This window comes from Cervus elaphus, chromosome 11 (genome assembly GCF_910594005.1).
Source record: "Cervus elaphus chromosome 11, mCerEla1.1, whole genome shotgun sequence".
Taxonomy (NCBI): domain Eukaryota; kingdom Metazoa; phylum Chordata; class Mammalia; order Artiodactyla; family Cervidae; genus Cervus; species Cervus elaphus.
The window spans coordinates 30078143-30105226 of NC_057825.1; the positions used below are offsets into that span (position 1 = coordinate 30078143).

General features: G+C 43.6%; 2 long non-coding RNA genes across 2 annotated transcripts in view; both read right to left on the minus strand.

Annotated features, from left to right (window-relative positions):
• LOC122703196 overlaps nt 1–11113 on the minus strand; it is a 66722-nt gene extending 55609 nt beyond the window's left edge. Inside the window, exon 1 of the long non-coding RNA XR_006343415.1 lies at nt 10868–11113. This is a non-coding gene — a long non-coding RNA (uncharacterized LOC122703196). The remainder of the gene's footprint in view (nt 1–10867) is intronic.
• An 896-nt stretch (nt 11114–12009) lies between these two features.
• LOC122703193 overlaps nt 12010–27084 on the minus strand; it is a 33540-nt gene continuing 18465 nt past the window's right edge. The window contains exons 3-5 of the long non-coding RNA XR_006343412.1: nt 16201–16393; nt 15686–16121; nt 12010–12225 (exon numbers count right to left, since the gene is read on the minus strand). This is a non-coding gene — a long non-coding RNA (uncharacterized LOC122703193). The remainder of the gene's footprint in view (nt 12226–15685; nt 16122–16200; nt 16394–27084) is intronic.

A 27084-nucleotide genomic window follows, 5' to 3' on the forward strand; every position in this document is an offset into this window, starting at 1 on the left:
AAAATGGAATGGCTGTTTTCCTCCTAAGTAAATTTTTTTGTTTTTATGCAAAGACTTTTTGAATTATGTAACCAACCAAGTTTTTCCTTTTGACAATACCTGCTGGAAAACTTAGAACTTAAATAGTGTGTGGTTCATGGTGATTAGGCTTTTAAATTTGCATTTTGGAGTCTCATTTACTGTTTCCACCTTGTGTTGCTTTCTTCTTTAGCTCCACTTTCTTATCTATGCATCTTATTTTATTAGGTACTTTTTGTAGCCAAATTGAAACTCTGTGGACTGAGATAGGCATATAAACTAATTAATAAAATTGTCTATACTTTCTTTTTTCATCAAGTGCTCTGTCTCAAATCTCCAGATCAAATTTCTTATCAGCTGGGGCTATCTTACTTTGTTCCACTTGATATGATATGTTGAAGAAGGAGAGTTGGTGAAAGAACCCATGAAAAACTTAAACTCAGTGTTATCAGTTAATTCAGTGACTTTTTGCTTTCCAGGGCCCTGGAGATTGGTTACTGCTTGTCACATGAAATGGATCCTTCTCAGTGCAGGGAAAAGAGCAATGAACCAGGCATTAGGAGGCCCATCCATGGTATAATTCTCTCTCTGACATAGGTGTGGTGTGACCTTGATAAATCAATTCTGACTTCTGAACTTCAGCATCCTTGGGAAATAACTAGGAATAAAAGCACCTAAACTGCCTATGCCACCAAATTGTTGGAAAATCCCATAGGAAAGGGTTTCAAGAACTGCAGGATCGAAGAATTTCGTATCATCTTACCATCTGGTAAGAGCATCAGACTACAAACAGGTGAACAAATGTACAAATAATTTCAGATAAAGGTAAAATGCTATGAAAACAAAATAGAAGAAAAGATTCAAGAAAGAAGGTGGGGAGGGTGATTTGAGATCAGATGGCTAAAGGGAGCTCTCTGTAAGGAATGGATATTTAATCAGAGATTTGAATAAGGGGAAGCAGAAAGTTATGCAGAGAAGACAAGAGCATTTGAAGGAGGGATAAAAGCTTGAAGACAGGAAGGCACTCGGTGGGTTCTAGTAACTACAATAAACCGGTGTGTGTAGGGAAGAGTTAACCAGGGCGGGTGTGGCAGAGGAGAGATTAAAGGTAGAGATGCAGCCTTTGTAAACCAATGTCTCTGCAGCCTCAGTGTTAAAAGCATGGGCTCTGCAAACCTGCAAATCTGGGTGCACCTCCTGGCTCTGACTCTACCATTGTGATGGAGGTCCTTAACCTCTCTGCTGCAGTTTTCTTTGTCTGAGGTGCTTAGTTGTTCAGTCACGTCCGACTCTTCGACCCCATGGACTGCAGCCCATCAAGGTCCTCCATCTATGCGTTTCCCTAGACAAGAATACTGAAGTGGGTAGCCATTCCCTTCTCCAGGGGATTTTCCCGACCCAAGGCTCGAACCTAGGTGTCCTGCATTGCAGGCAGATTATTTACCATCTTAGCCACCAGGGAAGCCCTTCTTTGTATATAAAACAGAGATTATGGTAGCAGCTCCTTTATAAAACGGTGTGAGAATCAAGTGGGCTGACGCTTAGCACCATGTTTAGTACAGGTGAGCTCTTAGAGAAGTTTCAGCTGTTACTTTCCAGTCCACTCCATCAATGGAATATCCATGGCCCTTACAGAAAAAATTGCGCAGTTCAGGGTTCAAGGATACTGGATAAAACTTTTGTGTTAAGACAAATAGTAAACGTCTCAAGGACAGAGAGCCTGTCTGCTTCAGCTCCTCAGCACCTGGCAGAGGGCTGCGCACAATAGGTGCTCAATAAGCTATCTACCCTGAGTAAATGTTTGTGAAAGGTAATTCCTGACAGTAGTAGCCAGCCAGCCATGAAACACAGGCAGCAAATCATGCTCCTCTGTGCCCAGTTCTGTACAAAATTCACAACAGGCACAACTTGTTTTTAAACTCAAGTTATGTGGACTGTTTTTAGATCATCCTAACATATTTGGAGGCAGGCTCACCTTAAGTAATGGGTTGTCTCAGGTGTGAGTCCCTGGCTGGGTCATACTAGCTGATTCCTATCAACAATTAGGAAAAGAGGCATTTGTCTGATTACTCGGCCAATTTCTGAACAAATGGCTCCTTAGCCAACCATTGCGAATACGTCCCACCACCACCAGCGTTTCCAGGTTCAGATTTCTCATTCTGATCATGCTAGGAATGTAATCAAGTCCCTCTGTGGAGATAAGTTAATTATCTCCTCAGGCTGTGAACAAACACACGGGTTTGGTTTCTGACCATGTTGCCTAATGAGAGGGCACCCCCACAGGAGCCAGAGGGCTTGTCGGCTGCCACCCCAGGGCCCTTGATGGCATCTGGGAGTCCTGGTTCAAAATGATCTGGCCTTTGTCCCCCGGGTCCTCCATCGCACGTGCTTCTAGCAATACAGCACTGAGCACAGAAATTGGCTCTCTCCAGTCTCCTCCGGCCAGCTCGGCCATGCCCTGATGGCTAAGGGCTGGGCTCCCAGAGCTCCCCCGGCACCTCCTGCAGCCCAGCACACCCCCCAGCTCAGGTTGTCCCCCTGGAAAGCTGATCCGGCTTCGCTGAGCCTCCTGAGATAGATAAGGGAGCAAATCAGCTTTTCTGTCCTCCATCACTGGGCTGCCAGGGACAGCAGGACCCAAAGACTCAAACATAAATCACCTGCCTATCTCCATGTTTTAAACTTCAGCTTTAATCCAGCTCAGAGTGGGATTAGCTGCCTCAGAGACTGCTAATTGCCAGATGGCCGCTGATAGCCGACCAGGGAAACGTGTGTGTCAGAGCCTGCCATGAAGCCCTAGGAAGTCAGAACTGGAAGGGATCTTAGGGAGGCCAGCCAACCCTTCACTTCTTCACCATCGCGATGGGGACACAGGCAAGGTGGCTCGCTCCTGGATGCATAGTGAGTTAACAGCACATGTGGGGACCTTTCTCTGGGTTCTGTCTGAATTAAAGGGAGAAAGAGAGAAAGCACTGGGAGACAGCGTGCATCACTAGCTGATTATGTCCTGCTGCTCCTAGGCAGGGGCAGAAGCAAGAGGAAGGAAAAATCACATGACTGAATACCTATTGTATTCCAGTTGTGATCTCAGCTGTCTTCATGTATAACACCTGGGTTCTAATCCCCGGTCTGCCACTGACCCTACATGGGATCTTGGGTAAATCACTCTCCCTCTGGGGGAGTCTTAGTACCTCAAGTGCAGGCTGGGAAAGGTAGAGAGGATTATGTTTAAGACAGTGGTTCCTTTTCTTTTATGTCCCCTGGGGGACTTGTTAAAACAATATTGCTGGACACCACCCTCAGTTTCTGATTCATGGCACTTGAGAATATGCATGTCAAACGAGCTCACCAGTGGCGCTGGTCTGTGGACCACACCTAAAAATGCATTGCTCTAAGATGCAGCCACGAACTCTCAAGTTAAATAGCAGGCATGAGTTCATGAAAAAGAAATGTCATGCATACACACACACACTCTCTCTCTTTCTCTCTCTCAGTACAAAGAGTAAAAATGAAGGACCCCAAGCTAGTAAATCAATCTCAATGGATCCAAGTCTATAACTTTTCTTAAATTCTTGAAAACAACTCAAACATTAACATGTAGTGAGCCAAATCTGAACTCGAGTTTATGTCCTGTGGCTCAAGTCCTTTCTCTGGAGAAAAATAAAGTGCTGCCTTACCCCCCAAGAAACCTTCAGGACTGAATGAGAAGAGTTCATTAACACAGTCACACTCAGATGGAGGCCTGGATGGCATCCCTGGGAAGCATCTGAATGTCTTTAATATCTGGTACATCAATACATTTGCTGGGTCCTTTACAAGGACTACAATCAGCAGGGTTACCACTGGGATGGAGACAATGTAGGATGTTGGCTATCACTTCTGTGTCCACAGCCCTGAAATCCCTACCCAGAACACTGCCAACTTCCCATCTGCAGATTGTTTCTGGGAAATTTCTCAAACATGTATCATCCCTATGAAAGGTGGGAAAGATACCTGGATGCTCCCAGGAAAATGCTTGACCTTCGACAAACTACACTCATAGGCCAAATATCTAAGCCCAAAGCTATGTTGGAAGGGTATTATGGCTTGTATAGAGCAACAACAAAAATGGTCAGGAAGGAAACCCAGAGCAAGAGAGCCAGAGGGCTTCCATGGGGCTCTCCTCTCAGAAAAGATGTCTGATGTGGCTAAAATCCAGGAAAGCCATCCAATGTTGGTATCATTTTTGACCTCTGGTCCTATAGGCAGATCTATTATCATTGCAGACAGAGTACGTGAAGTGGTCAAGGATGGGAGATGAGATGAAAGAAGAAATCTTTCCCAAGTCCCCAGTGAGCACCCAACAGGCTTAAGCGTGGGCTGAAGCCAGGTCGCTCACCCAGAATATCATCTAATGTTTTCTCCCCAGCCATTTCCTTCCTGCCTTTCAACTGGAGGCACTAAAAGCATTTACACTAAAAAGCAATTCTATATAATGAGTTACTTTTACAAATGTGGTCACAAAACAGAATGCAAATGTCATAGTTAATCCTTCCAGTAGAATATACATAATGTTAACAAAAAATTCAATTTAACTATAAGAAATTCAGTCAAAAGTAACAGTTTATCAGCATAAGCCCAGAGTGGGGATAGAGGGCCAGGTGCAGGGGAAACAGAAGAGAGGAGGGTAGAGTTAAAAATAAGCATCTCTCTTCATCTTAGACAACAGAGAGACATTCATAGATATACCTGGCACTGATAATATGTGACATATAAGCTATTTAATGTAACCACGAATAGAATGTAAAAGGCTTTATAGCTCACAGAAACTGCCAAGAGGAAATCAGAAAACAAACCACATGGAAGAAGCAAGAAAATAGCAAAAACAACAATAACAAACAAAATACCACCACCCCTTCAAAAAGGAGAGGAAAAAAAGAGAAAATAGAAAATAAGAGAGGAGAATTAAGACACACTGCTTTCCTAAGAGGTTCCCTGGTGGCTCAGATGGTAAAGAATCTGCCTGCAATGCAGGAGACCCAGGTTCAATCCCTGGGTTGGGGAGATCCCTGGAGAAGGGAATGGCAACCCACTCCAGTAATCTTGCCAGGAGAATTCCATAGACAGAAGAGGCTGGAGACCTACAGTCCAAGGGGTCACTGAGCCAGACACAACTGAGCCACTGACACACACATGCTTTCCTAAAAGACAAACCAAGTGGAAAACACCCACTGCTTCTGATGATTGTGTGATGCATTATGCCCACTCCCCCTGGGCCCCAGGTTCCTTCATTTCTTCATCTCATCCTCTTCACCTCACTGATTTCTCTCCACTTCAGCTACCACGGCCACTGTCACTCATTAGACCCTGTGATCCCTACAGGCGTCCCACCTTCAGGAGCAATCAGACCAATCACTGTGCTCACATCTCCTGACATCTCAGCTGCAAAAGTAGGGAGGACAGGTTCAAGAAAAGGCTTTGGCTTCTTTGGGCTTTTAGTAGAAGAAAATGAGATTCCGTTACTTTTGTTTAAAAGAAAAAGCCAATGGAAAGAGTCACAAAGTAAGAGGATGAACTAATAGGAAAGAAAAGGGAAATCAATAGTGGCAAGTTTTGAGGAGGGCAGTTTTGAAGTTTTGAGAGAAAGACAGGATCAGGAAAGCATGGAGCCACTAGCCTCAGAGTTAATCAAGCCTGCTTCCTCAGCTACATACCAAAGGACGGAATGAGACTGAAGCAGCACTCAGAGTAAAATTCTGAGACTCAATTTACTTGTTTCATAAAGAAATAAAATAGAGAAACTAAGCATCTACCTCAAGGTGTCAGAAAGAGAACATAATAATAGGAGGAAAGGTTGTATAAGAATGTGATAAAGATAATATTACAAATTATGTTTTTTAGAAAGAAATCTACAACAACGGGTAAATTATTCCAAGTACTGACTTAAAAGAAGCAGAAAAATATATAGTGGATACAATTAAGTGGAAAACGGTTAAGAATAAAAATGTGATTTAACCATAAATATCAAGTTTACTTTTTTAAGAGCTAAATGAGTACTATGTCAGCCCTGTTAGTATATTTGAAAATCACTAGGAGGAGAGTTTCTAGAAAATCTATAAATCACCAAAATTGATTCATTAAACAAACAGCCCAAGTAGTTCAATAATTATAGGCAAACCTTAAAGCATTCAATAGACTATATATATATATGTGTGTGTGTGTGTATATATATATATATATATAGAGAGAGAGAGAGAGAGAGAGAGAGAGAGATTATATGTATTTATGTGAAAGTCGCTCAGTCGTGTCCGACTCTTTATGACCCCATGGATTATACAGTCCATAGAATTCTCCAAGCCAGAATACTGGAGTGGGCAGCCTTTCCTTTCTCCAGGGAATCTTCCCAACCCAGGGAACAAACCAGGTCTCCTGCACTGCAGGCAGATTCTTTACCAACTGTGTATATATTTACACACATACGTATAAATACATAATGGCTTCTCAGGCAACATGAGTGGTAAAGAACCCACCTGCCAATGCAGGAGACATAAGAGACTTGGGTTCAAGCCCTGGGTCAGGAAGATCCTCTGGAGGAGGGCATGGCAACCCACTCCAGTATTCTTGCCTGGAGAATCCCATGGACAGAGGACCCTGGTGGGCTAAAGGCAGACATGATTGAAGCAACTTTGCACACATGCATATATGTTTATATATTTAAGCAAGCTGCATTCAGGTAAAACATTAATGTTCTCAGGGAAATGATACAATCCCAATGGTACCCAGACCCACAATCCCTTACTTACAGTTCTAAAATTCCAAACACTCTGAGTTTATTTTATAAAACATCTAAAGCCAAAACTTGACTGGAACTCAGTTAATGTTAAATTTGACCTGAATTCATATATCTATATATACATATATATATATATACATGTATATAATAATCATTCCAATTACTGTTTTCATGTCATGGTATGAAGCAGTACACGTGCTTTATTTATGCCCTGATATCCCAGATCTCATTGGGTGCAACATGTAATACATGGTATATCATTTATCACCTTTCTAAAAAGCCAAAGTTTCTGAATTCTGAAATATATATGGTTCCAAGGGTTTCAGAGCAGGCCTTGTGGGCCTGTACAAACTAGTACACAGCATATTAAAAAAGGTGAAAGTTTCTCAACTATTTGAAGAAGTTTGTTAACACTGATCTAATCTTTGGCAAAGGAGCATTCACTCAAAAAGAAAACTACAGTCTGATTTCATTTGACTATGGAAGCCAAAGGCTTTGATAAATGATATTTTTTATTTTTTCAAATTGGTGGTTAAAAAAGATGTAGTCTTGTTATATACTGATGGGTCCCTCCAAATTCATATGTTGGAACCCTCAATACCTCAGAATTTGACTGTATTTGGACACAGGGTCTTTAAAGAGGTAATTAAGTTAAAATAAGGTCACAAGCGTGGGCCTGGATCCAAGATGACTGGTGTCCTGATAAGTACTAGGCTAGCCAAAAAGTTTATTTAGGATTTTCCATCATGTCTTATGAAAATCCCAAATGAATTTTCTGGGCAACCCAGTATAAGACGAGAAAGTGTGAACACAGAGACACAGAGAGTAAAGTCTGCATGAGGACACAGTGAGGAGGCCGCCAACTACAAGCCAAGGAGAGAAATCAGCTCTACCAACACCTGGGTCTGGGACTTCTAACCTACACAACTGTAAGATTAATTTCTGTTGTTCAATCTACTCAGTCTGTGGGATTTGTTCTGACAGCCCTAGCAAACTAATAGAGTTATGTTTTAATAGTCAAGTTTGAATCATTACTAAGTATTCATCCCCTCATGATAAAAATATCTCTTTTCTTTCTCTCTGGGCACTACATTCATGGAAATTCCAAGAAGCTTAAGGATACTTACTCTGTGCAAAGAGTCCTGGTTACTAGTTTTACAGAACAAGTGCTAGGAAATCCGACCAGTCCACCAGGCAGCCAAGTGTACTGCTGTTATTCTCAGATCACACAGACACAGAATTTGTTGAATGCATGTGACCCAGAAACAGAGGTTATCCTTGCCCATGGACCAGAGCTCATTAATGGTCCAGATACCAACTAGTTGGTCCAAGAGCACCAACTGGTCCATGCTCCTGGGCCACTGTCACAAGTATGGAAGTGCACGAGGCATGCACCCCCCAGGCTAGCCCCCCAGGACTTCTCAGGATGCAGAGAAGGAAGGGGACACAGCTCTATCCCAGTATGATGCTTGCAGTTGTGGTTCCACATCACTGAACACTGAGCGCCCAAGGCTGCCATTCCTTCATGTGGTACGCTCCTCCTGCGCTCGGTACTTTCCCTAAGGAACATGCACGGGGCCCAGGTGACTGAGTCCAGGAGCCTCCAGACTCAGCCACACACCCTGCCTGGACATCCTGCCCCACACACTCAGCTTCCTGGCCCTCAGGAGTAAAAGCAGTCCTTCTCTCATTCAATCCAAGGCCTACCTGTGCCGGTCTACTATTTTTAGTCATTCTATTTTTCAAGGGAAAGTCTGACTTTGTGAAACCCAAGATGACCTGATGAAGTGAAACCAAAGCAAACCAAATCCTGCCAAGTAAAAAGAAGTATGTTCCATCACTAAGTAATGATTATTTCAGGAATGCAGAGATAGCTAAATATTAGGGGAAATTTTAAAACATTGTATCACTAAACCAAAGGAGAAAAAATAACATAGCTTCTTAAAAAATGAGGAGGTGACTTCAATAGCATTTCTAATGTATATCACTAACCACCACAACAAAAATATTTCATAAGCTAGCAGTGGAAGATTGTTCTTGATATGATAAAAAAAAAATTGTTCCAAGCCAAATGGCAATGTGTGTATGTGTGATGTCACTTCAGTCATGTCCAACTCTTTTCAACTCCATAGACTAGCCCACCAAGCTCCTCTGTCTATGGGATTTTCCTGGCAAGAATGCTGGAGTGGGTTGCCATGCCCTCCTCCAAGGCATCTTCCTAACTCAGGGATTGAATTCACTTCCCCTGCGTTGCAGGCAGATTTTTTACCAGTGGGCCACCAGGGAACCCCAAGCCAAATGGCAATAATAGATAGTTATAAGTAAATAATATTCCCATTCAACAGGAAATAATAAGACAAGGCTGCTTGCAACCGTGGCCACTGTTGATAATATTCTAGAAGTTCTAGACCTATCCAACATGACAGCCATTAGTCACATATGGTTACCGAGCACTTGAAATAGGGTTCATCTGAATTGAGATGTTTTGTAACTATAAAATACATGCCAGAATTTGAACACTTAGTAATTTTTAAAGAGTGTAAAATATCTAATTTTTAATTTTTATATCTATTTAGGTTGAAATTTTGTTCTGGGTTGAAGAAACTGACAAGAAATTAATCTCTAAAACATAGAAATAGCTCATGCTGTTTAAGAACAAAAACCCTAAACAGCCCAATCAAAATGGGTAGAAGATCTAAGTAGACATTTCTTCAAAGAACATACACAGATGGTTAAAAAGCACATGAGGAGATGCTAAAATCACTAATTATTAGAGAAATGCAAATCAAAACTACAATGAGGTATCACTCCATACTGGTCAGAATAGCCATCATCAAAAATCTACAAACAACGAATGCTGGAGAGGGTGTGGAGAAAAGGGAACCCTCCTACTCTGTGGGTGGAAACGTAAACTGGTACAGCCACTACGGAGAACTGTATGGAGGTGCCTTAAAAAATTAAAAATAGAACTGCCATATGATCCAGCAATCCCAATCCTGGGCATATATCCAGAAAAAAAACATAATTTGAAAAGATACATGCACCCCAGTGTTCAGTGAAGCACTATTTACAATACAATAGCCAGGACATGAAAGCAACCTAAATAACCATCAACAGAAGAATGGATAATTAGCCATTCTTACACAATGGAATATTAGCCATAGAAAGAATGAAGTAATAGTGTTTGCAGCAACATAGACAGACCTAGATTATCATACTGAGTGAAGTAAGTCAGGGAGAGAAAGACAAATATCATGTGATATCACTTATATGTAGAATCTGAGAAAAAGGGTACAAATGAACTTATCTAATACAAAACAGAAACAGAGTTACAGATGTGGAAAATGAATTTATGATTATGAAGGGGTAAGGGTTGGGGGGAGGGATAAATTGGGAGATTGGGATTGACATATATACACTAATATATATAAATAGATCACTAATAAGGACTTAATAAGCACTCAATAATCTGTAACAGTCTATGTTGGAAAAGAATCTAAAGAAAGTGGATATACATGTAACAGATTCACTTTGCAGTACATCTGAAACTAATACAACATTGTAAATCAACTATACCCCAACAAAATTTTTTTTAGAAAATAAACAATATATTATTGAAATAATTTTTCGTGTTTCTGTTTACTTTCTTTTACCAAGTGTTATATTTCTATTGGGTAGTGCTCTTCTAGACAGTGTAATATGGTAAAAGAAAAGAAAAAATCTTTAGCCACAAGAAATAAGAAGGTACAATTATTACTGTTTGAGGATTAGATGACTGTGTAGATGAGAAGTTATTAGACATTTTTAAAAATAATTATTTAGAAATTAATGACTACTTTCTATGCCAGCATCAGACAGAGAATAAAGTGGGAAAATAAATCTCAAATGTCCACAAAATATATAATATACTCAAGAATAAATTGCACATAAAATGTAAGACATTTTTATAAACAGTTTAAAGTGATTTTAGCTTCTCCTTTGACAACCATTTAGGGAAGAAGCAAAGATGTTCTCAGAGAACACTGGTCTGCACTTGTGCCCAGCTTGTCCCATAACTAAACAAGTTGCAGGACTCACCAGACTGCTAGTCTGCAGTGGCTGCTAAGGACCCAATATCCACATCCATCAAATATGGTAAAGCTCACAGCACACAGGTTCAGCAATGACCTTGCTTCTGGCTCCATCTTACGTTTCCTATCCTGATGTTTCTTTGCTTAATCATCCAAGCACTGCATTCAGTTCAGTTCAGTCATTCAGTCATGTCCGACTCTTTGCAATCCCATGGACTGCAGCACGCCAGGCCTCCTTTTCCATCACCAACTCCCGGAGTTTATTCAAACTCATCTCCATTGAATCGGTGATGCCACCCAACAATCTCATCCTCTGGCGTCCCCTTCTCCTCCTGCCTTCAATCTTTCCCAGCATCAGGGTCTTTTCCAATGAGTCAGTTCTTCACATCAGGTGGCCAAAGGATTGGAGTTTCAGCTTCAAGATCAGTCCTTCCAATGAACACTCAGGACTGATCTCCTTTAGGATGGACTGGTTGGATCTCCTTGCAGTCCAAGGGAATCTCAAGAGTCTTCTCCAGCACCACAGTTCAAAAGAATCAATTCTTTGGCGTTCAACTTTCTTTATAGTCCAAGTTTCACATCCATACATGACCACTGGAAAAACCATAGCCTTGACGAGACGGACCTTTGTTGGCAAAGTAATGTCTCTGCTTTTTAATATGCTGTCTAGCTTGGTCATAACTTTCCTTCCAAGGAGTAAGTGTCTTTTAATTTCATGGCTGCAATCACCATCTGCAGTGATTTTGGAGCCCAAAAAAATAAAAGCAGCCACTGTTTCCACTGTTGCCCCATCTATTTGCCATGAAGTGATGGGACCAGATGCCATGATCTTAGTTTTCTGAATGTTGAGCTTTAAGCCAACTTTTTTACTCTCCTCTTTCACTTTCATCAAGAGGCTCTTTAGTTCTTCTTCACTTTCTGCCATAAGGGTGGTGTCATCTGCATATCTGAGGTTGTTGATATTTCTCCCAGCAATCTTGATTCCAGCTTGTGCTTCTTCCAGCCCAGCATTTCTCATGATGTACTCTGCATATAAGTTAAATAAGCAGGGTGACAATATACAGCCTTGACGTACTCCTTTTCCTATTTGGAACCAGTCTGTTGTTCCATGTCCAGTTCTAACTGTTGCTTCCAGACCTGCATACAGATTTCTCAAGAGGCAGGTCAGGTGGCATTATAAAACACAATGCATGCATCATCTATAATTACACACTAACTTCATGATTTATTTTTTTCTTCTATTTCTTTACCTTTTTAATGTAGGGCTGGTCCTTTCCCTTCTCTCAGATGACATTTCTCAGTCATCTTGTATCACTCTTGCAGGGACATGCACATGTCTGTTTCTGCACCTCTGCCTTTTCATATCTGAAAAGATATACCCTTTTCATTAGAAGCATTTGACAATGCAACTGGTAGGACTCTTCATCTTGACAAATATTGCTGAGACAGAGGGACATATTAACCTATATTTGTCAAGGATGGTTGCATCTACACTGAGACTTTGTAAGGATGTGAGAATGTTCCCTATCAAATAAATCTTTTTGTAACTTTGGATGTTAACTTTAGTGTCACTTAATATAGGAGGAAATTTGTATACAGTTCCTCTGAATTCTTAATAACTTATAGATTCAATAGACTGGAAAGGCAAGGAAGGGAGTCACATATCCCTGGCAGAGAATATAGGCCTGTTTGGAGCAAACACGAGAAAAACCCTGAGAGCCTCCAGGACTCAATACATTTTCAATTTGTCTGGTTTATTATCTTGGCTTGGAGCTTGGGACTTTTTGCCTTCCAGGTGAAAGAAGCATTTTGGCCCTGGAGATGAGGACAATGCCTCCATCACCCACCCACACCCCCAGAAGCCCAAGGGGCAATTTACAAAGGCCCAGAGATTACAGATCCTTGCAGTGTCTCTCCACCCCAGACATAAAGGTGGGATTCTGATCAGAGGGCCATCCCAAGGGAACTATTGGGAAGATGTGAGGATCTAAGGTGATGAGGGTGGTGTGCCATTTCTTAAGGCAAAAAAGCAGTAGAGAAGTAGAAAATTTGGAGCATGAAGAGTTGAGTTTGGGACATTTTTATTTTGAAGGGTAACTACCAAGTAAAGATATATGAACAGGCATTAGGGTCTGCAGGAAGGACATCAGCTATAGACACAGATATTAACAACTATCAACCTAAGTCCAGGAGTATTTGTTGTTACTCTCCAGGAAATCACCTAGTTTCTTATTTTCAAGAGCAGGCAGAGGTCATGTCTCAGATGACAGACAGGAGATTTTAGAGGAACAGCACTGAATTGTTCTTACAATGCACATGGCCAGGAAATTCTGAGTGTGAGGTATCCATTTTTAACAACTACATAATGGATTATCACAAACTTGGCAACTTTAAACAATACACATTTATTATCTGACTATTGCTGCAGGTCAAGAGTCTGGGTGTGGCTTAGCTGAGTCTTCTGCTCAGGATCTCATAAGGCTGCATTTGAGGTTTTAGCCAGGCAGTGTTCTCATCTGAAAGCTTGACTGGGGAAGGACCTGACTCTATGCTCACTTAGATTACTAGAAGAATTTATTTCCTGTGGCTGTAAGACTGAGAGCCCCAATTTTTGCTGGCTAATGGTTGGAGGCTGCCCTGAGCTCTTAGAGGTCACCCACCATACAGAGAAGCCCACGTGGACTTTCCCAAGATGACCACTTACTTGATCAAAACAGTGAATGAATCACTAGTAAGACGAAGTCTGGTATAATGCAATGTCATCATAGGAATGACATTCATCACTTCTGCCATATTCAATTGGTTAGAAGCTAGTCTGCTCCCCCCACACTCAAAGGGAAGGTATTATACAGGACATGAATAGGAGAGAGGGACCACAGAGGGTCATTTACCTCAGAATCTGTCTGCCACATGCTATGTGCATGGGAGAGGCATGGACACAGAGTTGAAAAGCCATCTATCTCCAAGCAGCTAACATACAGCAGAGTGAGGCACATCCACCACATATCCTGCCATGGTAAGCCACAAAATAAGGTGCAAAAGACCACAAACTCTGGCAGTGCAGTGAGGAAAGCAAGTTTACCAGCTGCACATGTTAACCACTTATAAAATACATTCATTGGCATAATTCTGTTATGAGGGTCCCTCTCCTGTATTTCAGAAGGGTCAAGAGTGAGAGAGGGAGGAGAAAAGCAGTGTGGCTGACAATAACCCTCCAAATGCATCACGTGGGATATTCTTGGGACAGCTAATCACTGAATGGGCACAGTGATTGGTCAAAGAATATTTTGGTTAATTAATTTCTCCACTTTCCCACCAGGAAGAATAGAGTTGATAAGACTCTAGAAAGAGGAAATATTTGAAAACTTCCTCAAGTTAGTAATAAAAACCCTCAAGAGGGAGGGGGTGCATATATACTTATAACTGATTCACACTGTTGTATAGCAGAAACTAACACAACACAACACTCTAAAGCAATTATACTCTAATTTTTAAAAATTAAAAAAATAATCAAAACCCACACGAAATGTCAGATATAGGCTAGGTGCTAGAAATCAGATCACAGATAACCAATTTATCCATAACCTGCTGAACACATGAAGCTCCAGCCTGGGTTGTTCCTCCTGTGCCCTAAGTGACCTCCCACCCCAGCGCCTTCTCTGGAAGAGCTGGCAGAGACTTTCCAAAGCTGTCAACATGAGGGGGTATGCGGTTTTATCTCCATCTTTTCTCCACCAGAAGCATGCCCATGACACTGCCATCTGCTCAGCAATACGGCATCCCAGGCACCAGGGACCCTGGTTTGGGACATGAAACTGGGTACAGGGCCATTTCCTCTGAACACCTGAGAACTCATCTCCCTTCTGAAACAATATGGACAGACATGCCTGGTTTATCAGGGATCCAGAGAGCAGGGCTGCAAATCTTTGTTCTCAGTAATTCTGAGACTTCAAGTGTATTTGGTAGCAACTGAACCTAGTCTGCCTGAGCAACTGTGTCTGTGACACCAAAGTCCATGGGGTAGTTAATGGCGAGAAGGGACTCTTGTTTCATTGTAAACCAGCACAGGACATGCCAAGTTCTGCTTGCCCCCCACCCGCAAAAAAAAAAAAAAAACCCAAACAATGTGGGAAATACAGCTCACCCAAAAGGGCACACGGGCAGCTTCTCACATGCCCCACCCCCACCATTACCCCATCACAGACAAAGAGGACAGAGGCTACAGGAGAAAACAGTCGACCAACCAGGGCAGGGGAGGTGATACACGGAGGAGAGATGGACAAAAATTTCATTTCTGACTTTGACGATGGGCCCTTTGGGTGCTCCTTGTCCCTTGGTTTTGTTTGTTTGTGGGGTTGGTTTCTGAATGCACAGGTGTTTGTGGAAGCATGATGCCATTTTTGCAAAAAAAAAATAAATAAATAAAGACAGTATGGGATTTCTGAAAAGATGGCCTAGGTCTAAATGCTAGCTTTTCCACTTACTCTCTGCCCACCTTTCAATAGAACAGTCTAATCCCCTTAAATCTGTTTCCTCATCTTCTTAGAAGGGAACATTTAAAAGGCACTTAATCTCCCTGAGTTATTGCCACGGGAGCGTGTTGGGACCCAGCAACACGCAGAAGCATCATACACTTCCTCTGTAGAAGTGCAGAACTGAAGCCAGCCCAGACCCATCACACCCATATTAAAACTCTGCATGCCTGGAAATTAAAACCCATGGTTCAATAGGGACTTGACCAAGGTCTCTCTGCCAGCAACATGCCATGTAGGGTACTGCCTCCTGCTCAGCCTGCCAGAAAGGGGAGATGGAGTTGAAAACTCACCTTCTCTGCCTTCCCTTTGGGGGGCCTGAAGAGGTTGAGGCTTAGAGCCAGCACAGGACTGGCTGGGTAGTGAACCCCTCACCCCAGTCAATGAGAGCTCCAATCTGGCCTGCAGCCACCCTAGGTCTGTTTGTGACTTCAGCGATGCCCCTGCTGCTGGGCATCCATCATCCGAGTGGCCTATCATCTCAGTCTCTCAGACTCTGTTTTGAAGGAGAGATGGCGGCAGAGCCGGCAGAGAGGCAGTTTGAGCAGCTCCCACGCAGACCGGCAGGGCTGCATCTCTGTTCTGGGACAGGCCCATCTCTCCCAGCCCCGTCTCTCCATGCATCAGGAGGCGCCATGGACATATTTGTTTACTCCATTTGCTGATATGCAGTTTGCATAATATTGAATCTGGAAAGGACACTGCATCCACTGACAGGAGTTTTCCCAGCTGGAAAAAAAAAAAAAGAAAAAGAAAGAAACCAGCTTTACATTTTTTACATTTTGGAGTAGAAATAAAGATACCATACCATGTGCCAGGCTCCCTGATGGATGGTTCTCAGGGCGGGGAAGGCCATGTCTGTGGTCAGGCCACGCTCCCAGATCCAAAGTATTGTTGGATGGCTTTCTCGTAAACGCTGTTGGCAGCTCCAGGGGCGGCTCTTTTGGTAAAAAGGATGTGCTGGAACGAAACGTGGGCCTCCAGCCAAGACACATTTCTTCCTATAAAACAGAAAACATGCACGTGTCAGGATGCAAGAAGCCAAGCCTCTTCAAGAGTGAAGGCCTCCTCCTCCTCTGCATCCCAGGAGGATGGGGAGGACCAAGCTGAGCTAGGCTTTGACCTGAGATGCCTGGTAGGGAGCAAAGGGCCGAGGATGTACTCCAGCCCCCCACCCCGCAGCTGGGCTTTCCATCAGATGCCTTCTGCCAGTTTGCTTATATTCTCAGATTGGTCTAAATGCCTAGCTCAGATTCGAGGTATAATGAGGCCCCTCCAGGGCTTCCCTGGTGGCTCAGAAGGTAAACAATCTGCCTGCAATGCAGACCCAGTTCAATTCTTGGGTGGGGAAGATCCCCTCGAGAAGGGAATGGCAACCCACTCCAGTATTCTTGCCTGGAGAATTACATGGACAGAGGAGCCTGGTGGATCATAGTCCGGGGTGTCACAAAGAGCTGACTGAGCTACTAACTCTTTCACTTTTTCCTAATGTGTAAAAGCAAAGATGGAAAGCACAAAGTCAGGTAAATAGATGGAGGCCCAGGAGAGGTGTTATTCACAGGCCCCGGGCAACCATCCTCCTGGATATTTTCTTCTTCCTGAGACCACACTCAGACCCTTCTCATCACAGATTCTTCCAGCCTCCATGGCAGGCTCTAGGGAGCTGCACAGAAGTGCTGCTTGTCCAAGTATCACTCCACACATGGCATGACCTCCCCGGACCCTCCTACTCAGATGGGGTCCTCCGGGCAGCATCAGCCTCACCAGGAGGTTAGTTAGAAATGCACGATCTTGGGGCTTCCCTGGTGGTCAGTGGTAAAGAATCTGCCTGCCAATGCAGGAGATGTGGGTTCAATCCTTGATCCAGGAGGATCCCATATGCCATGGAACAACGAAACCTGTGCGCCACAACTACTGAGTCTGTGCTCCAGAGCCTGGGAGCCACAACTACTGAGCCCATGTGCTGCAACTACTGAAGCCCAAGTACCTAGAGCCCGTGCTCTGCAACAAGAGAAGCCACCGCAGTGAGACATCCTCACACTGCAAGAGCCCTTGCTCACCACAACTAGAGAAAAGCCCACGCAACAGGGAAGATCCAGCATAGCCAATAAGTAAATAAATATATTTTATTTTATAAAAAGAAAGAAAGGCAGAATCTTGATGCCCAGGTGTTTCATAGGCACATGGAAAGTTTTACAGGCACTGCCTGGCAACTTCCTGGAGCACCCTCATAATTGGACACATGTGTCTCCACGGTCCTGCCAGTGGAGAAGGATAGATGGACAATCAGTGAATTACGAAGTGACAAAGGCCCTCTGGCTCACAGCCGTCCCCAGTCACAGCCTGGGTTTGGGTAAAAGGCACTTGGACTACAGATCCCACAGCCCCCAGGGCTCAAGTTTTGCAGTCACCCAACCACTACACTGAGGGAGCATCTTCTCATACTCTCCCTTCACCTTTTTGGAAGAGCAAAATGGTAGAGCTTGATTCCAGGATGATTTAAGACATCAAAGTGAAGTGAAAGTCACTCGTCATATCCAACTCTTTGCAACCCCATGGGTTGTAGACAGGTCAGGCTCCTCTGTGCAAGGAATTCTCCAGGCCAGAATACTGGAGTGGGTAGCAGTTCCCTTCTTCAGAGGGTCTTCCCCACCTAGAAATTGAACCCTAGTCTCCTGCATTGCAGGCAGATTCTTTACCACCTGAGTCACCTGGGAAGCCCAAGACATCAAATGAGAGTAAATAAATAAATCAGATCTGGGTTCTTCATTGTGAACTTTTCACCCTTTAGCCAGAGTTTGGCTTTACCTGCTATAGGCACAAAGGAGCCAGGTCCCATGCAGCCTGGGTGAAGTTGGAAATTCAGGGTATCTGTGTCCCTTTGGTGGACATCGGCTATACAGGCCACACCGTGGGAGCACTGGCCCAAGCAAGGAGCCCAGACCTGTCTCAGCACTTGGTTCTTTCAATGCTGTTGGTCTGGTCACTAGTCTGGAGCCCTTATGAGCTCATTCCTGGGCAAATCACCAAGCTCTGCAGATGACTCATCACCAAAGACCCATCAGGAAGAAAGTTGCCATGCACACCAGCCAGGCTCACAAACCTGGATCCTCCCACAACATCTAATGTGATGGTGACATAACCACCCAGCCCCCATGATCTCCGAGTGCAACTGCAGACCTGCAGTTCTTCTCCAGGAGAATCAGGGACTACCTTTTCCTCCTGGCTTTTTCCCCCAGGACCTGGTCCATAAATATTACAAGTGTCTCACCTTATGTGATGGACTTCCCAGGTGGCTTGTGGTAAAGAATCCGCCTGCAATGCAGGAATCATGGTTGGGAAGCCCCTGGGTTGGGAAGATCCTGTAGAGAAGGAAACGGCAACCCACTCCAGAATTCTTGCCTGGGAAATCCCATGGACAAAAGAGCTGGGTGGGCTACAGTCCATGGGGTCGCAAGAGCCAGACACAATTTAGCAACTAAACCACCATCCACCTTGTGTGATGTGTGTGGCACCTGGAAATGTTTGTTCTGCCACCATAGCTGGTGCTCAGTGCTTACACCATGTAAGAACAATGGGGACAGAATTATAGTTCCTATCTACCTGCTACAGATGTGTGCTGCAGAGAGTTTTTGTTTGGCATTGTACACATAGATTATAAATTGTAGTTCTGGCCCACCACATACAGTTGTCAATGGTCATGCCTGCAAACTAAAGCCCAGAGTGAGAAGGAGACTTGGCCAAGTTGACTGTCCAAGTTCTGTTTTGTTTATAAGGGCTGCAGCAGTCAAAGGGTTATATAGCTGTTTAAATTTTTTTCAGGTTAAAATTACTACAGCAGATTACACTGTATGAAATCATGTGGCCTTGGTTACCATTTTCTCTGTGTGCTAAGGCAGATCCAAAGTGACTTTCTGAGGAGAATCTTGGTCTTACACACAGGTACATCCTGGCTTATCTCCAAAAGGAGATACAAGAGCTTTCTATTCAGGCAGGAGTTCTTGTAAGGTGACACAATTTTGACAAGAGTGTATTCATCTTACTCCCACCTTGGGTGACTATTAAAACATAAGGTTTTACACCTACCCACTTCCCTGCAACAGAGAATATTTGCACTCTTAGTAGTTGTCAGGGAATGTAACCTTGAACTTGGTGTCACTCAAACATTTCAATTCCTCTTGGTGGAGAGGAATTGTGTTTAGAGAGTGTTTCCCAAGGAGAACTGTATTAGTTCAAATAATGCTAGCTACTCTACCAGACAAATCAAGACATCTTAGTGCCTTGACACAAGAGAATTTGGTTCCTTGTGCAGATCACAGTCTAGGGAATGTGTTCCATTTGGGTGTCTTCCACCAGACCCTCAGTAGCCTGGGCTTCTTCCTTCCTGTGGCTCCATTTTCCTCTGGGCCCTTGTAGCCTTCATTTCTCAGCCAGTAGATGAGGATTATGAAAAGAATGCATTTACTTCCCAACCATTTCAGCTCAGAAGTGATGAATATCGCTTCTGCTCAAGCTCAGGGTCAATACCACGCCTGGCTGCAAGAAGTCTGGGAAAGGTATTAATGCACCCAGGAGGAAAGGAAACAGTCACTGGTGAACTTTCCCTGCTGTGGAAATGTGTGGCTCTCTCTAATCTCTTAAATGGACCCAGATTAAGCAGTCCATCTGAGAGCCCAGTGTCAGGAAAGCATAAGGTGGGCTCTGCAGAATGGCTTCTCTAGAAAAGCAAGGAGGTGCGCCCTTAGTCTAAACAGAGACAAAAGAGCAACACTCGGATTTAATACCCATGAGTATAAGATGCTACTACTGAGTTGGAAGCTGGGGCCTGATGAAGCTTCTTTTCAAGAATCCAGGATTATCATTCTGAGGATGTGATAGGATTTTGGTGTCACCAGTATGCTTTCCACTGTGCTCTGTCCTATGTCCTCACATCCTTGCTCTACAGTGTGACTTTGTGCCAACTCAGCTCCTGTTTGTTTTCATTTCCTGTGCTGTGATTCAAGTCACTTATCGTGCCTTCCTTTGCCTTGGCTGTTGAAAAGCTGAGACTCAGATCAATACAGCCCGTCTCTAGCAAATAAGTGAGCCATTCAGGGATGTATATTTTGAACCAACCTCACACCTAGTTCCATTCATCTTTCCTATTCTTCCATCTCCTATGCTTCGTTTTCTGTCATTTTTATGTCATCATGCCATAATCCAACTATCTTTGTGAACTGCATCTAGTCCACTTGAGGAACACAATGGAATACAAGCAAATAGGTAAACAACAGGATTATCAACCGAATACAAGAAGAGCAATGACCCAGAAGCTATTAGGGAAAGTTGGAGACACTAGCTTTTCCCTTCTCTTCCTGCCAAGGTCTTGGCATTATAGGCGTGGCTGCTTCACCCACAGTGTCTATGAATGAGCAAATCTCTTGCCTGTGCTCCGTGCAGCTCTGTGTGTGTCAGCCTTCAGGAAGACACCTTTCCAGGTCTCAAAGCATCTGAGCATCTCCGGGAGGAGCATCTTCTAATTTCTCGAGGGGATGGTAATCTCAAGTCACTCTCTTTTGTGAAAAAGGATTCATGCCATGGATGCCTCTGCCTTCCACTGAGCTTCTTCCCGCGTCCTTGCATCGCATTGCGCCTTTGTCTGGAGCCACTGTTCTAACAAGTTGGGTGACATCACCGATTCAATGGACTTGAACTTGGGCAAATTCCGGGAGATAGTGAGAGACAGGGAGGCCTGGCGTGCTTCAGTCCATGCAGTCGCAAAGAGTTGGGAACAACTTAGCAACTGAACAATAACAACATTGCTCTAACAGATCAGTCACTGAGACCCATGGACAGGTTAGCCAGGGAGTGACACACACAGCTCATGGTGAAAAGCAAGTCTCAAAGAAGAGCTCCCCACAGAACAGACAAATTCATAGCTACAGAGGACACCCTAGTGGATGCCAGAATGTAGGTGAGTGATAAGAGAAAATAGGCAAGGGGAATTTAGAGGCACAAACCTCCAGTTATATAAAAAGTAAGCCATGCTCAGTTGCTCGGTGATGTCTGACTCTTTGCAACCCCACAGACTGTGGCCTGCTAGGCTCCTCTGTCCATGGGATTTTCCCAGCAAGAACACTGGAGTGGGTTGCCATTTCCTTCTGCAGGGGATCTTCCCGACCCAGGGATCAAATCCACATCTCCTGCACTGGCAGGTGGATTCTTTACCACTGAGCCACCTGTGAATCCCGTAAGTCACAGGGATGTAATATACATAAGGAATGTGGTCAATGGGTTTCCCTGGTGGCTGAGATGGTAAAGAATCTGCCTGCAGTGCAGGTAGACCTGGGTTCAATCCCTAGGTCAGGAACATCCCCTGGAGAAGGGAATGGCTATCCACTCCAGTATTCTTGCCTGGAGAAATCCATGGACAGAGGAGCCTGGCAGGCTACAGTCCATAGGGTCACAAAGAGTTGGACGTGACTGAGCAACTAACATTTTCACTTTTCACTATGTGGTCAATAAAACTGTAATAACTTTGTACAGGGACAGTTGGATTACTAGACTTATTGTGATGGTCATTAGTAATGTATGCAGACACCAAATCATTATGCAGTGCACCTGAAACTAACATAATATGGTGTGTCAACTACATTTTATTACAGAGGGAGAAAGAGAGGGAGAGAGAAGCACTATCCAGTGCGGCAGCCACTTACTACACGTGACCACAAAACACTTGAAATGAGGCAAATCTAAACTGGGATATGCTCTAAATATAAAACGCATACCAAATTTTGAAGACTTTGTACAAAAAAAAATACAATATAACTAACATTCTTTTTTTTCTGGCTGCGCAGGGGTCTTCGTGGCTGCAAGCGGGCTTTTCTAGTTACAGCAAGTGGGTGCTACCCTCTAGTTGCGGTGCACAGGTTTCTCATTGCAGTGGTCTCTCTGGTGGAACACAGGCCAAGTAGTTGTAGCACACTGGTTTTAGTTGCTCTGCGGCATATATCTTCCCAGGTCAGGGATTGAACCCCTGTCCCCTGCATTGGCAGTCGATTCTTAACCACTGGACTACCAGGGAAGTCACAGTAGTTTTTAATATGCAACAGGGATTCTCATCTATTCTCATCTCTTCCCATTAGGTCTCCAGAGGGGCGCTTGATTGGCCTGGTATCTAGAAGAGCCTGGATTCATGTTAAAAGGTAGAGATTGGGATTCTATACCTCTGCCTACAAGTTTTAGCACCCTGTCTGATGCATTCAGCTCTGAGACTCAGCCCAGAGAACAAAGACTTCAAGGTATTATTCACCTGTATTGTGTCGGCTTTGTTTTCAAGGACAAAAACTATTAACTTAGGGGAAAAGTCATTTTGGGATTTTTTCTTTAGTAAAATTAAACATTACCTGGAGCAACTTATCTTTCTCAAGTACAGACGTTCAATGGCCCATCCCAGGTCCTCTGAATAGCAACTAAGACAGATAAAAATATTTTCCTATTCAGAGATGATTTCAGCTATCATAGCACTGAATAGATGGCAAATGAGCAACCAGCTTACAAATGTTTGTTCATGAAGCCTGAATCTGGAAGGAGCTGTGGAGGAAGTCAATGACCTGTAGGTGAAAATGATTTAAGTACACGTGATAATGCTAAAACCTGGCTCGTGGAGAACTTACAGAAGACTGGGACTTCAAACCATGTGATTAGGTGCATCTGAGAAGCCATATGCCCACAACACAAGTCTACGTCCCTTATCCTGATGAGTTTGAGAGCCCCCAGTTGCCCACAGCCCAAAGAGGTAGCCTACCTTGAAGAGCTAAGATGCCCCAGCACTCACTCCCTGCACCCTGTCTAGCCTCACGTTACCTCCCTTTTGCCAATTTACCCCTTAAGCATCCAGGCTTCCCCTCTGGGAAGCATGTGGCCCTGCATCCCTTAACCATGCGCACATCCACTTTCACCCCTCTGCTCACAGCACAGGCCAACAACCCAGCGATTCTTAACATGCACAAGTCATAGTGATGTTTCCCTTATCATCTCTGTCTTTTCGCTTCTCCAAGTCCTTCGCAACAACCCTCAGTGACACCTGACTCCAAGGAATCAATCCTTCAGTTCCCCTTCAGAGAGGGACAAGCAGAGGAATTTATAGAAGGACTCAGTAGAAGTCACCAATGTTTCCATCATTTTCCTAAGAAACCCATTTATTCATCAGCAGAAACTCATCCAAAGGCCCATGGACAGAAGTCAGAGGGTCAATGAACTCAGATGGGGAAAATGTCTGTCTTCTTTTTTACTAGCCTCTAGTTGAACTATAGCATTTCCTTCAATGACAAATGTGGGCAATAAACCACAGTTATTTTAGCAATGCTATGATTTGTGAACAGGCTTCCCAGGTGGTGCTAGTGGTAAAGAATCTACCTGCCAATGCAGGCGATGCAAGAGACTCAGGTTTAACCCCTGGGTCAGGAAGATCCCCTGGGGAAGGAAATGGCAACCCATGGCAACTCCAGTACTCTTGCCTGGAAAATCCCATGGACAGAGGAGCCTGGCAGACTGTAATCCATGGGGTCACAAAGAGTCAGACATGACTGAGGACACAAACACACACACATGATTTGTCAACAGCTATTTGAAATCAGCTATTTTAGTATGATTGTTGCAGATTTCTCAAAATATTATTTATTTCTGACATGTCAGTTATTAAACCCATAAGCATAGCTTGCTTTTTGATGAGTTAATAATAAAGAAGCACACATATGACTATACCACATATCTGTTTTATTTGTATTTTGATAACTGTATGTCAATATTATTAGTTTCCTTTGTAATCTTATATATTTTATTTTTTGCATTTAAAAACATTCTGAGGATGAGTCCTGTCTTAGTCGGGTTGTTATAACAAAATACCACAGACTGAATGGCTTAAACAACAGACATGGATTTCTCACAGTTCTGCAGCCTAGAAGTTCAAGATCAAGGTCAGTGTCTGGTAAGGAAATGCTTGCAGATAGCTAACTTCCTGTTTTACACTCATGTGGCAGAGAGAGATCATCTCTCTCATATCTCTTCTTTTTAAGGCACTAATTCCATTCGTGAGGGCTCCACCCTTATGACCTAATTACCTCTCAAAGGCATGTCTGCAAATGCTATTACACTGAGAATTAGGGCTAATGAATTTGGGAGACAAAAACATTCAGTCGATAGCAAGTCCATTGGCCTTACTAGATGCCAAAAGAGTGTATGGAAAAAAGGAAAAAGGTGGTTAGCCAACCCCTGCAATGACCCCCATGAAGCATGCCCCCACCATAAGGTTCCTGTGACAATATCAGCCACAGAGTCTTCAAATACAGCCCTGCAAGCACTTTACAGACCTGAATTCTCCTAATTCCTCAAGAGGTGATAAATATCCACATTCATGTCAAAATTGGGAAATTGATTTTTTTAATTCTATTCCCATATAGACCACTACAGAGTATTGAGTAGAGTCCCCTGTGCTATACAGTAAGTCCTAATTAGTTACCTAATTATATACAATAATATGTATACATCAATCCCAATCTCCCAATTTATCCCTCCTTCACTCCTTATACCCTGGTAACCAAAAGTTTGTCTTCTACATTTAAACTCTATTTCTATTTTGTAGATAAGTTCATAAGTAGCCTTTTAAAAATGTTTAATTTTTTTAAATTGTGGTAGAAGTCACATAATATAAAAGACTATTTTAATCATATTTGTACCGTTCAGTGGAACTAAGTACATTCAATTATTCTGCAACTCTCACCATCATCCATCGCCTGAATTTTTCACCTTCCTAAACTGAAACTCTGTCCCCATTAGACACTAACTCTCCATTCCCCCTCTTTTTTAGATTCAACACGTAAACGATATTGTATGATTATTTGTCTTTCTCTGTCTGACTTACTTCACTCATTTGTTGTTTAGTCGCTAAATTATGTCTGACTCTTTGTGACCCCATGGACTGCGGCATGCCAGGCTTCCCTGTCCTTCACTACCTCCCAGAGTTTGCTCAAACTCAAGTCCATTGAGTCAGTGATGCCATCTCACACTCTGTCATTCCCCTCTCCTCCTGCCTTCAATCTTTACCAGCATCAACTTCACTCAGTAGGAGAATCTAAAAAAGAGTGGATATACATATATGCATGGACTTCCCTGGTAGCTCAGCTGGTAAAGAATCCACCTGCAATGCAGGAGACCTGAGTTTAATCCCTGGGTTGGAAAGATCCGCTGGAGAAGGGCATGACAACCCACTCCAGTATCCTTGCCTGGAGAATCCCCATGGACAGAGGAGCCTGCACTCCATGGGGTGGCAAAGATTTGGACATGACTGAGCAACTAAGCATGGCATACAAACATATATGTATAAGTGATTCACTTTGCTGCACACTTGAAACTAACACAACATTGTAAATCAACCCCAAAAAACATAAACAAAAAAAAAAAAAGAAAAAAAAGCAAGAACTTAGAGTTTAGATGCAGCACATGGGCAGAAGGGTCTCTTCAGGGTCCATTTCTCCAGGAGAAGAACTGACTGGCCTCCTCCTCATTCTGTGACGGCCCAGCTATGCCATGTACAAAGGTAGACATCAGGGGGATGCAGCTGTAAGACCCCCTCCTCACAGGCAAAACCCAGTCCCAAATGTGTCTCCAGCCGTGAAGCACCTGCTGGTACCAGACCAACAGGGTGACTCTCTCAAGTCTCTTGGGTAAGGAAGAGGAAATTCTTTCACGAACGTAATTCCACACTGGGTGAGGGATATTGTGAGCTGCTCAATTCCCTACCCCGCACACTAATTACACAGCGCTCTGGGTTAATTAATTTGTAGGAGCGGACCATATTGCTGAATGCACATTTTTTCTGGGTTTCAACCGCTCTACTTCTCAAGTTGAAATTACTTTGCAGCAACTTTTCTTTCTTTCTCTCACCTTTAACTCTAAGTCTGTTTGCATGTTTTCCTTTTGCAGTTTGGGGGGAAAAAAAATTAAAAGGGAGGAAAAAAAAAAGAAAGGTTATTTGATCCTTTGAAGAGAGAAATCCTGCTCATGGATTTTCTGCATTGAATTCATTGGAGAGAAAAAGAGCGATTGAGTGAACAGAATGGGAAAAAGAGGACGAGGAAGGACACAGGCAGCCTTGATCTCATCCAGGTGGAGGCAAGGCAGGAGCCCCCAGTATCCCAGGGCCATCATGCCCTCACCAAGCCCTTGGAGACCCTTCTGCAGCTAGGCTACCACGCCCACCTGATTGGAGAATTCTGGGCTACAGGTTCTTCAAACAACGCTGAAGAGGGGAGCGAGAGACTGAGCCAGAAATGCTCGGGCTCCCCTCCTAGTGCTCACCGCCTCGGGCACTTTGATCAGAGGAAGAAAAGCTGAGAACTAAGAAATCATTTTGAGCGCGGGCTGAGAGAGGGAGAGCTGATAAACCAGGGAAATACTCTTGTATTTCTTCCCTCATCTCCAGGCACAGGTGGAGAGGTGGAATACGTGGTCATCAATACTCAGTGATAAATGCTCAGAACTTCTGGGTCAGCTCAAGGGCTTACCCCAGTTTGAGGAAAAAACTCCTAACACCTAACTCAGGGCAGGCATCAAGTTGAAAACGGACTTACTGCTGCTCCCCACTGTACCGCCCTCTGGGGTGGGCTGTCAGTTATAGTCAGGTGTACTCCTGACTCCGGACAGATCCATGATG